The sequence below is a fragment of the Sturnira hondurensis genome, unplaced genomic scaffold, assembly GCF_014824575.4.
Source record: "Sturnira hondurensis isolate 20B ecotype Veracruz unplaced genomic scaffold, ASM1482457v3 Scaffold0014953, whole genome shotgun sequence".
NCBI lineage: Eukaryota > Metazoa > Chordata > Mammalia > Chiroptera > Phyllostomidae > Sturnira > Sturnira hondurensis.
Genome location: NW_028087584.1, coordinates 1,046,671 through 1,060,215, shown reverse-complemented (window position 1 = coordinate 1,060,215; position 13,545 = coordinate 1,046,671).

Below are 13,545 nucleotides of genomic sequence, written 5' to 3'. Positions count from 1 at the left end.
TCACAGACTAACTGACCAAGCATTGGGGACAGGGGACAAGCTTTGTCTCCTTAGTGGCTTGCATTCTGGAGGTCGCTCATTCAGCCTTAGCCATGGGGGTAGTTACAACTCCTGAAACAAGGCAGAGTGGTTCCCAACATCTCCCCCTTTTTTGTTTGTTAAATCAATTGAAACTGTTAGGCCTGTGAAAACTACTATTTGCTGTTCTCGAATGCAATCACGAGAAAACAATTTCCATATACATTGGAAAGCACAAATAAGGATTAAAACAAAAAGGCACATGCAGCAACATTTTTACTGATATGTCCCCTAGAGCAAGGGACATAAAGGAAAGAATAAACAAATGGGATCTCATCAAAATAAAAAGCTTCTGTGCAGCTAAAGAAAACAGCATTAAAATAAAAAGACAACCAACTGTATGGGAAAACAAAGGGGGCAGCAACATAAAATAGAGTAAAATAGCATCTTCAACAAATGGTGTTGGGAGAACTGGACAGCTACGTGCAAAAAAAATGAAACTTGAGCACCAACTTACATCATACACCAGAATAAATTCAAGGTGGTTAAAAGACTTAAATATAAACTGTGACACCATTAAAATCCTAGAGGAGAACATCAGCAGGAAAATCTCAGATATTTCATGCAGCAACATTTTTACTGATATGTCCCCTAGAGCAAGGGAAGAATAAACAAATGGGATCTCATCAAAATAAAAAGCTTCTGCACAGCTAAAGAAAACAGTATTAATATAAAAAGAGAACCAACTGTTTGGGAAAACATATTTGCCAATGATACCTCAGACAAAGGTTTAATCTCCAAAATATACAAAGAACTCACATGACTTCACTCTAAGAAGACAACTAACCCAATTAAAAAGTGGGGAAAGGACTTGAACAGACACTTCTCCAAGGAGGACATACGGAGGATCCAGAGACACATGAAAAGATGCTCAATATCACTTGCTATCAGAGAGATGCAAATTAAAACCACAATGAGATACCACTTAACACCAGTCAGAATGGCCATCATAAACAAAGCAATAAACAACAAATGTTGGAGAGAGTGTGGGGAAAAGGGGACTCTGGTCCACTGTTGGTGGGATTGCAGACTGGTACAGCCATTATGGAAAACAGTATGGAATTTTCTCAGAAAACTAAAATTGGACCTGCCCTTTGACCCAGCAATTCCACTGCTAGGATTGTATCCTAAGAACCCTAAAACACCAATCCCAAAGAACCTATGCACCCCAATGTTCATAACAGCACAATTTACAATAGCCAAGTGTTGGAAGCAACCTAGGTGCCCGTCAGTAAATGAATGGATCAAAAAACTAAGGTACATATACACAATGGAATTCTATGCAGCAGAAAGAAAGAAGGAGTTCCTACCTTTTGCAACAACATGGATGGAACTGGAAAGCATTATGCTGAGTGAAATAAGCCAGGTGTTGAAGGACAAATACCATATGATCTCACCTTTAATAGGAAGTTAAACAACAAAACAAACAAGCAAGCAAAATATAACCAAAGACACTGAAATAGAGAACAGGCTGACAGTGACCAGAGGGGAGGGAATTTCAGGGGAAATAGGGGAGGGATTTAGAGGAACATATATAAAGGATACATGGACAACCGAGAAGGGTGGAAATGGGAGGGAGGGGGAAACACGGGGGGGTAGGATGGGATGGGAGTAATAGACCGAATACTGTACTTGAAAAATAATTAAATAAATAAAAAAAACCACAAAAAAACAAGGAGGCACCCAAGGGCTGCCATAACCGAAACTTGCAAATTCAGTCTATTGAAAAATGTCACAAATGAGAGGGGAGAGAATCATAGGGGAAAAGGGAATGGACTCTCATGAACAAGTATAAAGGACACATGGACAATAACTAAGGGTGGGGGGTGGAAAGGGGAGGGAGGTGGGGAGCATGGGGTGGGCGGTGGGCAGGGTTGGGAATAGAAGACAGAAACCTGTACTTGAACAAGAATTAAATAAAAAATTATATTAAAAAAAGAAGAAGAAGAAAAATGTCACAAATGCATGGGAATAATAAAAGTAACAGGTCTGGTTACATTTCAGTCTTTGGGAGAATTAGCACAGACTTCAGGAAGTTACTTTAAAGATATGCAGCAAGGGCTTGTACCTGAACTCAGGGTGAGTGAGTTTTAGCAAGAGCAAGTTACAAAGCATTATTAGAATCAGTAAACAACCATTGGCTCCAAAGACCCACATTCTCAGATTAATGTCCTGTAGCTCTTGATGTAGCTCTAGCTGCAATTTATTGATTTGTCCCTTTGGTAAAAAAAAAGTCCCTCTTAGGTGATGTTGAATACTGCTTCAGGATGCTGGCTGGAATTCCACTTCAGGGGGACACACAGCTTGGAGAAGTCTGGACCGAGAAGAGTCCAGTGGGTGGAGGTGGGTCACATCCAGGGAAGCCTTTTCTGTGATATGGCTTCACCCTCTTTGCTGGCAGTTCTAAGAGTCATTCTGGAAAGCAAACATAAGTATACCCTCTTCCTCAAGCTAACAGGTGTACAGGACCCAGCCAAGTTTCATCTCCTAGCAGATCTCTATATAAAGTCTGAGCGTAAGGTGGTTTTGACTCTTCTGTCTGAAAATGTTTTTCAATTGGCGTATAGAGCAACTCATTGTAATTTAGAAAATTATAGGTAAACATGACTAATAAAATCCAATTTTGAGGGGGGCCCTGACTCACCTTTTTTATTCTTTTAAAAAGATTTTTAAAAATATGATGAGCCTGTTCCACAATTGCCTAACCAGTTGGACTGTAAGGTACTCCTGTTAAAGCAGATGAATGTAGGGCATCAGAGTAAGTATCAATAGAAATATGAACGTCTTTGAAATTTCCAAAGAGAGTGTAATGAGTGACATCTTTTTGCCAAATCATCTGAAAATTTAGTCTTTGAGGATTAACTCCTGTAAATAGGGGTCCCTTGCTAAGGGCTTGACAATCAGGACATTCTTTAATAATTTGAAAAATGGTTACACACCAAGGGCCTTTTGTGATTCGATTGACTGATCATTTCCTCCAGGAGAATAGCCAATTTCTTCCCCAAGGAAATGATCAGTGTTTACAGGTACTGAGTCAAAAAATGGTACTTCTTTCTCCTGAGGAGAAGGGTTAGTTCTCCCCAGGAGATAGTAAACCTATATTTCATTTTTACAATAAAGGTCACAGCTCTGGCATAAACAAGGAAGATTCTTAATATTTCTTTAACATGTCACACTCCCTATCTCACTTAGATCAAGCTTTAGATTGACAAACTTATGAACACATTCATAACTTTTAGAAACAGTTTTTTTCTCCATTGGCAAATACCTTTACCTTTTTTAAAAATTGGAGTTTTGACTTGCTCCGATTCTGACCTGGGACGATTCACCTCTCCTAAGGCAACTTGTTGGCTCCCCATGCCGCTGCCCATCTTGCAGAGAAACCCAGACCCCACTTGACTTGCCACCAGCATGCACACACTGGTGGCCCCAGCTGCACTGCTGCAGAGCCCACCGGGTGGGTGGGTCAAGAGGCTTGGGGCAGCTGGCCCCAGCCATGAGAAGGGCCCAGCTAGTGCGCATTGGTCCCTTCTGTTCCTTATTCTCAAAACTAAAGATCCCTTATCAGGGAGATGTTCAGCAGCCCTATAACTGCTGAACTAGCTTGAAACATTGCTCTTAGTTATTACAGAGCTAGTTCCTCATGGCTGAGGATTCTTAGAAACCTTTAAAGAAATTCCTTAACAAATAAATGAGCTTATTCTGAAATCCCTCTCATCGTAAATACAGCAGTCGCTCACTTTCTCAAATTTTATCTCTAGCTAGAGAACTGCACATAGTGAATCAGAAACACGAGTTGCAGGCTGCCGCTGCTGCTGGTGGTGCACGCCCAGCACGGCTGCCAGCGCAGCGCCACCACTGCAAGTGAGCCCCTGCTGCTGCTGTTTTTGGTTTTTTGTTTTTTTATAGCTGAGTGGTATTCCATTGTGTAAATGTAGCAATTTTTTTTAAAAAAATCTACTTATCTACTGATGAGCACTTGGCTGTTCCTGTATCTTGGCTACTATAAATAGTGCTGCAATAAACAGAGATGCATACATTTTTTTGAATTAGTTTTTGGGATTTATTCACATACATTCCCAGAAGTGAAGCTGCTGGGTTATAAGGCAGTTCCATTTTTAATTCTTTGAGGTAACCCTATACTGTTTTCCATAGTGACTGCACCAATCTGCATTCCCACAAATATTGCACAAGGGTTCCCTCTTCTCCACATCTTCACCAACACTTTTTTGTTGATTTATTGATGATAGCCATTCTGACAGGTGTGAGGTGATCTCAGTATGGTTTTAATTTACATTTTCCTGCTGAGTAGTGATGTTAAGCATCTTTTCATATATCTATTAACTACTTGATGTCCTCTTTAGAGAAGTGTCTATTCATATCCTTTGTGCATTTTTAAAATGGATTGTTTGGTTTTATGGTGCTGAGTTTTATAAGTTCTTTGTAAATTTTGGATAATAACCCATTATCAATGTCTCATTGATTGTCTTTTCATTTTGTTGATAATTTCCTTTTTAGTTTGATGTAGTCCCATTGTTTATTTATTTTTTCCCCTGACCCAGGGAGATATATCAGAAAAAATATTGCTATGAACAATGTTTGAGATTTTTCTGCCTATGTTTTCTTCTAGGATTTTTATGGCTTTGAGTCTAACATTTAAGTCTTTCATCCATTGTCAGTTTATTCTTGTGTATGGTGTAAGAAGGTAGTCTATTTTCATTTTTGCACATATCTGTCTAATTTCCCCTACATCATTTATTGAAAAAACTATCTTTATTCCATTGCATGCTTTTTAAAATTTTTTAAATATATTTTTAGAGAGAAGGGAATGGATGGAGAAAGAGAGAGATAGAAACATCAATGTGTCTTGTATCTTGCACGACCCTTACTGGGGACCTGGCGCACAACCCAGGCCTGACTGGTAGTTGAACCTGTGACTCTTTGGTTTACAGGCCAGCACTCAGTCTACTGAACCATACCAGCCAGGTGCCATTGCAAGTTTTTGCCTCTTTTCCCTTTATTTTGTCAAATAAACCCACTTAAAGGCATGGGTTTATTTCTGAGCTCTCCATTCTGATCCATTGATCTATATTTTTGTTTTTTTGTAACAGTACCATGATGTTTTGATTACTATGACTTTGTAGTATAGTTAATACTAGGTAGCATGATTCCTCTAACTTTTTCCTTCTTTCTCAGTATTGCTGTGGCTCTTTGGGGTGTTTTGGGTTCCATATAAATTTTAGGATTATTTGTTCTAATTTTATTTGTATCTTCTTCAATTTCTTTTTCTCAGTGTCATGTAATTTTTTGAACATAGTTCTTTTATATCTTTGATTAAATTTATTCCAAAATATTTTATTCTTTTGAAGAAATTCTCAATGTGATTTTTTTCCTTAGTTTCCTTTTCTGATAGTTCATTACTGGTGTACAGAAATTCAAATGATTTATGAACATTTACTTTGTATCTTACTACTTTATTGAATCCATTTATCAGTTTTAGTAGTTTTTGGTGGAATCTTTAGGCTCTCTACCTGCAGTGTCATATAATCTGCAAATAATTACAGTTTTACTTTTTCCTTTCCAATTTGGATGCCTTTTATTTGTTCTTCTTATCTGATCACCATGGCTAGCACTTCTAGTGCTATATTGAATAAGAATGGTGAAAGCAAGCATGCTTGTCTTGGTCTAAATTGTAAGAGAAATGATTGTAATTTTTGCCCATTGAGTATGATGTTGGCTGTGGGTTTGTCATATATGGACTTTATTATGTTGTAGCATATTTCCTCTATTCCCACTTTGCTGAGAGTTTATCATATATGGGTGCTGGATTTTATCAAATGCTTGTTCTTCGTGTATTGATATAATCATGGGGTTTTTATACTTCACTGCTTATGTGGTGTATTACTTTTATTTATTAGCAAATATTGTACCAACCTTGAATACCTGGAATAAATCTCAGTTGATCATGGTGTATGATCTTTCTACAATCCTTTGTATTTCTTTGGTGTTAGTAGTTACATCTCATATTTCTTTTCTGATTTTATTTATTTGGGTCTTCTCTCTTTTTTTCTTGATGGGTCTGGTGAAGTTTTGTAAATCTTGTTTATCTTAAGAACCAGCTTTGCCCTGGCTGGTGTACTTCAGTGGATTGAGCACGGGCCTGCAAACCAAAGGGCTGCTGATTCAATTCCCAATTTAGGAGGGTTCATGCTGGGTTGCAGGCTAGGTCCCCAGTAAGGAGGCATGCAAGAGGCAATCACACACTGATGTTTCTCTCCCTCTTTCTCCCTCCCTTCCCCTCTCTCTAAAAATAAATAAATAAAATCTTAATAAAAGAACCAGCTCTTTGTTTCATTGATCTTTAGTAATTTTTTAAATTTCTACTCCGATCTTTATCATTTCATTACCTCTACCTACTTTGGGCTTTATTTGTCATTTTTTTCAAGTACCTTTGAGTGTAAAGTTAAATTGTTTTTTGAGATTCTTCTTGTTTCTTGAATAGGACTCTAAAGGTGTGAATTTTCCTCTTAATACTACTTTTGCTGTTTCCATACATTTTTGGGTTGTGTTCTCATCTTCATCTGTTTCAAGGTATCTTTTGATTTCTTCCTTGATCTCAGTGTTAATCCACTCCTTGTTTAGTAACATGTTATTTAGCCTCAGCATGTTTGTGTTTTTTCAGTTTTTCCTTTGTGATCAATTTCTAGTGTCATACCATTATGGTCAGAAAAGATGCTTGCCATAAATTCAATCTTCTTAAATTTATTGAAGTTTCAATTAAACTTATTGAAGTTTTATTGAAACTTCAATAAATTTAGGTTTTGTCTCCTACCATAGGGTCCAACCTAGAAAATGTTCCATATGCACTTGAAAAATATGTGTATTCTGCTGCTTTGGAGGGAAATGCTCTGAGGATATCAATTAAATCTATCTAATCTACTATGTCATTTAAAACTGGTGTTTCTCTGTAGATTTCCTGTCTGGAAGATATATTCACTGATGTCAATGGGTTGTTAAAATTCCCTACTGTGACTGTATTCCTATCAACCTGTACCTTTATGTCCATCAAGGTTTCCTTAATATATTTAGGTACTGTTACATTGGGTGCATAAATGTTTACAAGGGTTATATCCTCTTGTTGGATTGTTCCCTTTATGATTATGTAGTGTCCTTCTTTGTCTCTTACTATAGACTCCATTTTAAAGTTTATTTTGTCAGATATAAGTACTGCTACCTCAGCTTTTGTTTCATTTCCATTTGAGTATAATATTTTCTTCCATTTCTTTTCTGTTAGTTTGTATGTATCTTTAATTCTGAGGTGGGTCTCTTGTAGACATTATATATCTGGATCTTATTTTCTTAACCATTCAGCTACCCTATATATTTTTATTGCAGCATTTAAGCCATTTACATTTAAAGTGATTATTGATACTTACATATTTATTATCATTTTATTTTTTAGCATGTTCCTCAGTTTATTGTTGTTGTTCCTCTTCTTTTCCTTTTTCCTCTTTAAGATGAACATTTAAAATTTTATAATACTGCTTTTGTGGTAACAAACTCTTTTAACTTTTCCTTGTCTGGGAAGCCCTTTATTTCTCCCTCAATTTAAAATGATAGATTTTCAGGGTAATATAGTCTTGGTTGTAGGTACTTGCTTTTCATTATTTGATATTTCATGCCAGTCCTTTCTGGCCTGAAATGTTTTTATTGAGAAATCAGCTGACAGTCTTATGGAAGATCCCTGGTAGGTAACTAATTGTTTTTCTCTTGCTACTTCTAAGATTCTCTTGTTGTCTTTAACATTTGGGTTTTAAATTACAATGTATCTTGGTATGGACCTCTTTGGGGCGTTCTCATTTGGGACTCTCTGTGCCTTCAGAACTTGTGTGCCTTTTTCCTACACTAAGTTAAGAAACTTTTCGGTCATTATGTCTTCAAATATGTTTTCAATCCCTTGTTCTCCCTCTCTCTCCTGTTATGCTCTTCATTGTCCCAAAGTTATCCTTAAATTATCCTCATTAATTTTTTTTTTCTTTTTGTTGCTCTCCCTGGGCATTTTTTTCCTACCCTGCGTTCAAAATTGCTGATTGTATCCTCTGCTTCACCCAATCTACTGCTTTTTCATTCCAGTGTATTGTTCATTTCAGCTATTGTTTTCTTCATTTCTAAGCTGTCCTTTGTAATTTTTCTATAATCTTTTTATGCTTTTGAGCATCCTTATAACTATTATTTTGAACTCTATATCTAATAAATTGATTGCCTCCACTTTATTTAGCTCTTTTTCTGGAGATTTCTCCTGTTCTTTTATGGGGATCTGTTTCTTTGTCTCCCTACTTTGGCTGCCCCTTTGTGTTTGTTTCTATATGTTAGATAAATCTGCTGTGACTCCCAATATTCATGTGAGGGTCTTACGTAGTAAGTGTCCTGTAAGGTCCAGTGGTGCAGTCTCTTTGGTCACCTGAGGTGGGTAATCCAGGTGTATCCCTATGTGAGTTATGTGGACCCTCTTGCTGTAATTGAGTCTTGATTATTACTGGCTTCTTAGTGCATTGGATCACCCTCAGGCTGGCTGACTGTGAGACTCAACCCTGCCCATGGCATGAGAGTTGCTGTGTAGGTTTCTGACCACACAAAGTGCAATTTGTTTCAGCAGGATTTAGTTCCTGCTTAGATCTCCTTATTGATATGCTGCTTATGAAGCTTATTGGATCCTGCTGTGACGTTGTCTGAAGCTGAGTGTGTTGGTTCTTGGTCTCTTGGGAGGGACTGTGGTATAGACCAATATAAGATGCTGCCTGTGACTGGCCTTCTGTAACTGGTTTGGAGGTACCCACTATTCACAGTCTATGGCTGCCTCTGCTGCTCTTGGTTGTACATAGGAAGAACCAATCTGTACACCAAAGCTGGTATTTACTAACATAGGGACAAAGAACAGGTCAGCAAAGGTCCAAAGGCCCCTTGAGGTGTGCCTTTGTCTGCCTATACCTGCTAGCTGCCTGTTTAAGCTCAATCACTGAAAGAGCTTCAGATTATACTCCTCAGCAGGGCATAAGCCCCAAAGGGTGGGGTGAGGGAGTCCAGAGTATGAGGCTGTTTTCCTCTAAGCTGATAACGAATTGAGAGGAGTGCCCCAGTGTGGGAGAATAAGTTAGCATAGGGATCCTGCTGGCTGTCCCTTTAGATCCCTCCAGAGAGGCACAAACACTATACTTTCTTCACATGACTCTGCTCCAGCCCTCTGCTGGAGCCCTGTGTGAGGGGTTGCAAATGAAATTTCGTGGACTAGCCCTTTAAAAAGGTGCCTGTGTCTCCAGCAGACTCCGGTCTTTCCCAAGTGGACAGAAACCCCAGTGCTTTTCACAGATAAATGTTATGTGGGCACATCTTCCTGACTATGTTGCTCTGGGCTGGGCAGCCTATCTTGGGATTTAGACCCATACTTCTCAGGGGGGAACCTCTAGAAGCTGAGATATCCCTCCAGAACCTCAACCACCACCTATGGGAGCAGGGCTAGCCTTTTTTGCATCACTGCCCTTCCTACCAGTCTTTGTATGCCTTCTTCTGTAAATCCTTGGTTATAAGACTTAAGCTAATCTTCAGTTAGTTCTCAATTTGATTTTCTTTAAATTATATCACATGCTTTGTTCTGGAAGGGATTTAGAAAATTTTTATACATATCTTTAAACATAATTTTTGCATACATAAATAAGGTTCCATAGTGTTTTGTCATCATTTCATCAGCTCTACCCTCAACAGCCTTTGAACCTAGGAGGTTGTAGTCACTCTGTGAGACATCAGGATATAGGCTATGGAGGCTTATGAATCAATGAACCAGGAATTGTTTGTCCTTTTCACTATATGGATCTATCAGTACAGTTTCACCAATCACAGTGAACTTGAAGATCAATAAATGGCTAGCTTAGTTTCCTAAAACAACAAGAGTTCATAGACTCTGTCTAGACAGGGCAAATTAAAGCAAATCAGAAAGAAGACTCTGAACCTGGGAATTCTCAAATTTTAGTTTCCCAGGCTGAATAACCTAACTGACTTTATATTGTGTCCTTGGTTTTAACCATGGATTAGTGTATGAGATGACCATAAAATAAATGTTTGTGAAAAAAAAACTACAACTGAAAAAATACTGTTCATGATATCATTCAATGATAATTCTATAAGCCTCTGAGTAGCAATTTTTTCCAAAATTGGAATGGAGGGAAGATGGTTTTTCTTCCCAGGGAAAGTTGCATATTGACTTCTGTCAGATACCAGACTTTGGACTTTGATGACCAAGGCATTCATAATTACTTCAGTTCCCAGGTACAATAAAAATTTCCATGCAGTTTCTTCTTATTCTTTATTTCAAATGTCCTCCTAAGTTACATGTTTTATTACAAATAATATATGTTGGGGGATATATTTATAAATAAATAAATAACCTACTATTTTATTTACTGTACTCCACTGCCTTTCTAAATGTAACTTCTATATAGCATACAAATTAGTATAGAATTCTCCTAAAGAAAAAAAAATCACCACTTTTCTTCTTAGTGTTCAGATACACAAAACCACAATTTTAATTCTGTAGATAGCATCTGGCTTTCAGCATGATATCACCAATGAAAATTTAATCTGATATTATGAATTCTCTTATTTCTAAAAAAAGCTTCAGTAGGAAAAATGAAAAGAGAACCAATATAAATAATGAAATATTTCATGAACAATAGTTCTAGAAAACCCCAGACTTATTAGCTTTCATATTCATGATAAAGTTGTATTCTGAATATTGTTCATAATTGTTCTGGTTTATTAGTAGCATTAATAAAGTAGCATTTATTAGTAGCACTGATTTTGTACAGATTAAAGATCTTTAAGAGTTCCTTTATGAGGCAGTACCTTTAAGTTACAAAAGACCCATTAGGGTTCCAATTTCTATTTGGACACAGATTTTAGAAATGTACCACTGGTAAAGAGCTGAAAATTAGAGGAATTGAAAAACAGAGCTTTCAAATGTCATTTCAGTTGCAAAAGGAATTTGGATGTTTTTACTATATAAAAATCTGTTTCTGTCTGTAAATCAAAATTATGTTACAGTTGAAGGGTACATGAATCCTCCTTTTCATCTAGTCCAAATACAAACAAATAACTGCAGAGGGAATGAAAGAGTTCAATTTTCCTGTAAATTCTGACAGCCTTTAAGGAGTTCAGTTTTCTGTAGCATTCCATTCTGCTGTTGCACTGGTTTATGATTTATTACCAGTGATATGTAATAATAACTTCTAAAATTTAGTGAAACCCATTAGACTCTAAGTCCTTTATGCCTGTTATATGCATACATAATATCTTCCAGTGATTCTTAACTGGGGGCAGTTTTGACACCCAGAAGGTGTGTGGAAATCTCTGGTGACCAAATTTTGGTTGGGGTACTTGGGAGGGGGTAGTTCTATTGGCATCCAGAAGGTAAAACTAGAGATGCTGGTAAACATTCCACAATGCACAGAACAGTTTCCCATATCAAAGAATTATCCAGCCTCAAATGTTAATAGTACTGAGGCAGAAAGGAACCTGACTTAATGGATTCACAACCTCATGAGATGAGTATTATTCTATTATTAAAACATATTTTACGTATAACACCTTATAAATTTAAGATGTATAACATGTTGATCTGATACATTTATATATTAGATTCTGATTATCATTATAGTAATAATTAGCATGTCTATCACCTTGCATAATTATACTGTCTTTTTAGGAGCTGGAATAATCAAGTTCTAGTCTCTTAGCAAGTTTGATGATTACAATACAATATTTTTAATTTTTAATTTTTATTTATTTTTTTAAAGATTTTATTTATTTATTTATCTTTAGAGGGGAAGGAGAGAGGGAGAGAAACATCAATGTCTGGTTGCCTTTTGTGTGTCCCCTGCTGGTAGTTAGCCTGCAAGGAACCGGCCTGCAACCCAGGCATGTGCCCTGACTGGGAATCGAACCGCGATCGTCTGGTTTGCAGGCCTGCGCTCAATCCACTGAGCTACGCCAGCCAGGGCTATTTTTAATTTTTTAAATTTAATTATTGTTCAAGTAGTTTTCCGTCTTTTACTCCCATCCCCCCACCACCCTCAAGTGCTCCCTACCTCCCTCCCATTTCCACCCCTCTTAGTTTTTGTCCACATGTCCTTTATACTTGTTCCTGTAAACCCTTCCCCTTTCCCCCTGAAATTCCCTTCTCTCTCCCCTCTGGTCCCTGTCAGCCTGTGATGATTATAATACAATATTGTTGTCTGTATTCACTATAGTGTGCATGAAAAGGTTGTTATTAATCTTATTTTCAGAAAAGGGAAGGAGACACAGAAAAGTTAAGTCACCTACCCAAGACCACATGGCAAAGTAAGTAGTGGAGCTCAGTGGATTGAGAACCAAGCTCTTTATTGCCTTAACGCCCAAGCTCTTTCCACTGTACTCTGATACCATCTTCAGAGAATTTTGATGACCATCGGTAGATTCTGAGTTTTGAAGGGTGGAGATCCTTTCTTATTCTGTATACATGCCATACATAGTACTGAGCTCTTGTTTGCTGAAAGAGTAATGGCAACATTTTTTCTCTTGAAAATCTTCTGATTTCCTCTTTACAGTGACATTTTAATTATTAGGTCATTAGCATTCCACCCCAAGAGATAAGTGTTTGATTTTATATACTATATTACTAGATAAGAGAAAAGTTGAAAGGAAAACAGAAGACATAATTTGTCTCCAAGGAGGTTGTGAGGAAGAAAGGTTATGTATGTATATAAACAGAAGTATGTGTGCATGTATGCCTATAAGCAGAATTGTCAGCCCAAACATCTTTCCTTTTACGTCTTCCAACTGTTGGAAGACGTAAAAGGAAACAATCAGGCTTAATCATGTATCAGGACACCTCCCTCTGGGTAGGAAACATCTCTGCAAGACTATATAATGTATATTTGTACCTTTGGCCATCACTGTGGAAGAGCCTTGGCTGCTTTCACCCTTCTAGTTTTGATTTATAAGCAGAATCAGCCTATCCATGTGATGCTGACAAGACTTTGAACTTCTCTTTTTTGATGATCTTTTCTTCCTTATTGGGGTGGCTTTTACTGAACTGTACACCTAACAAAAATTTATGTGTATTTTACCACAATAAAAAAATGCCAGACAGCTAGCCTCGACTGGTGTGTCTCAGTTGGTTGGAGCATCCTCCCCTGCACCAAAAGGTCATAGGTTTGATTCCTGGTCAGGGCACATACCTGGGCTGTAGATTTCATACCTGGGTTGTGGATTCCATATCTGGGTGTGCACTGGAGGCAGCTGGCTAATGTTTCTCACATTGATGTTTCTCTCTCGTCCTTCCCCTCTCTCTAGCAATCAGTGAATGTGCCCTCAGGTAAGAATTTAAAAAAATAAAAAGTGCCATACAAATGGCCACTTAGTATTTCCATATTTAAG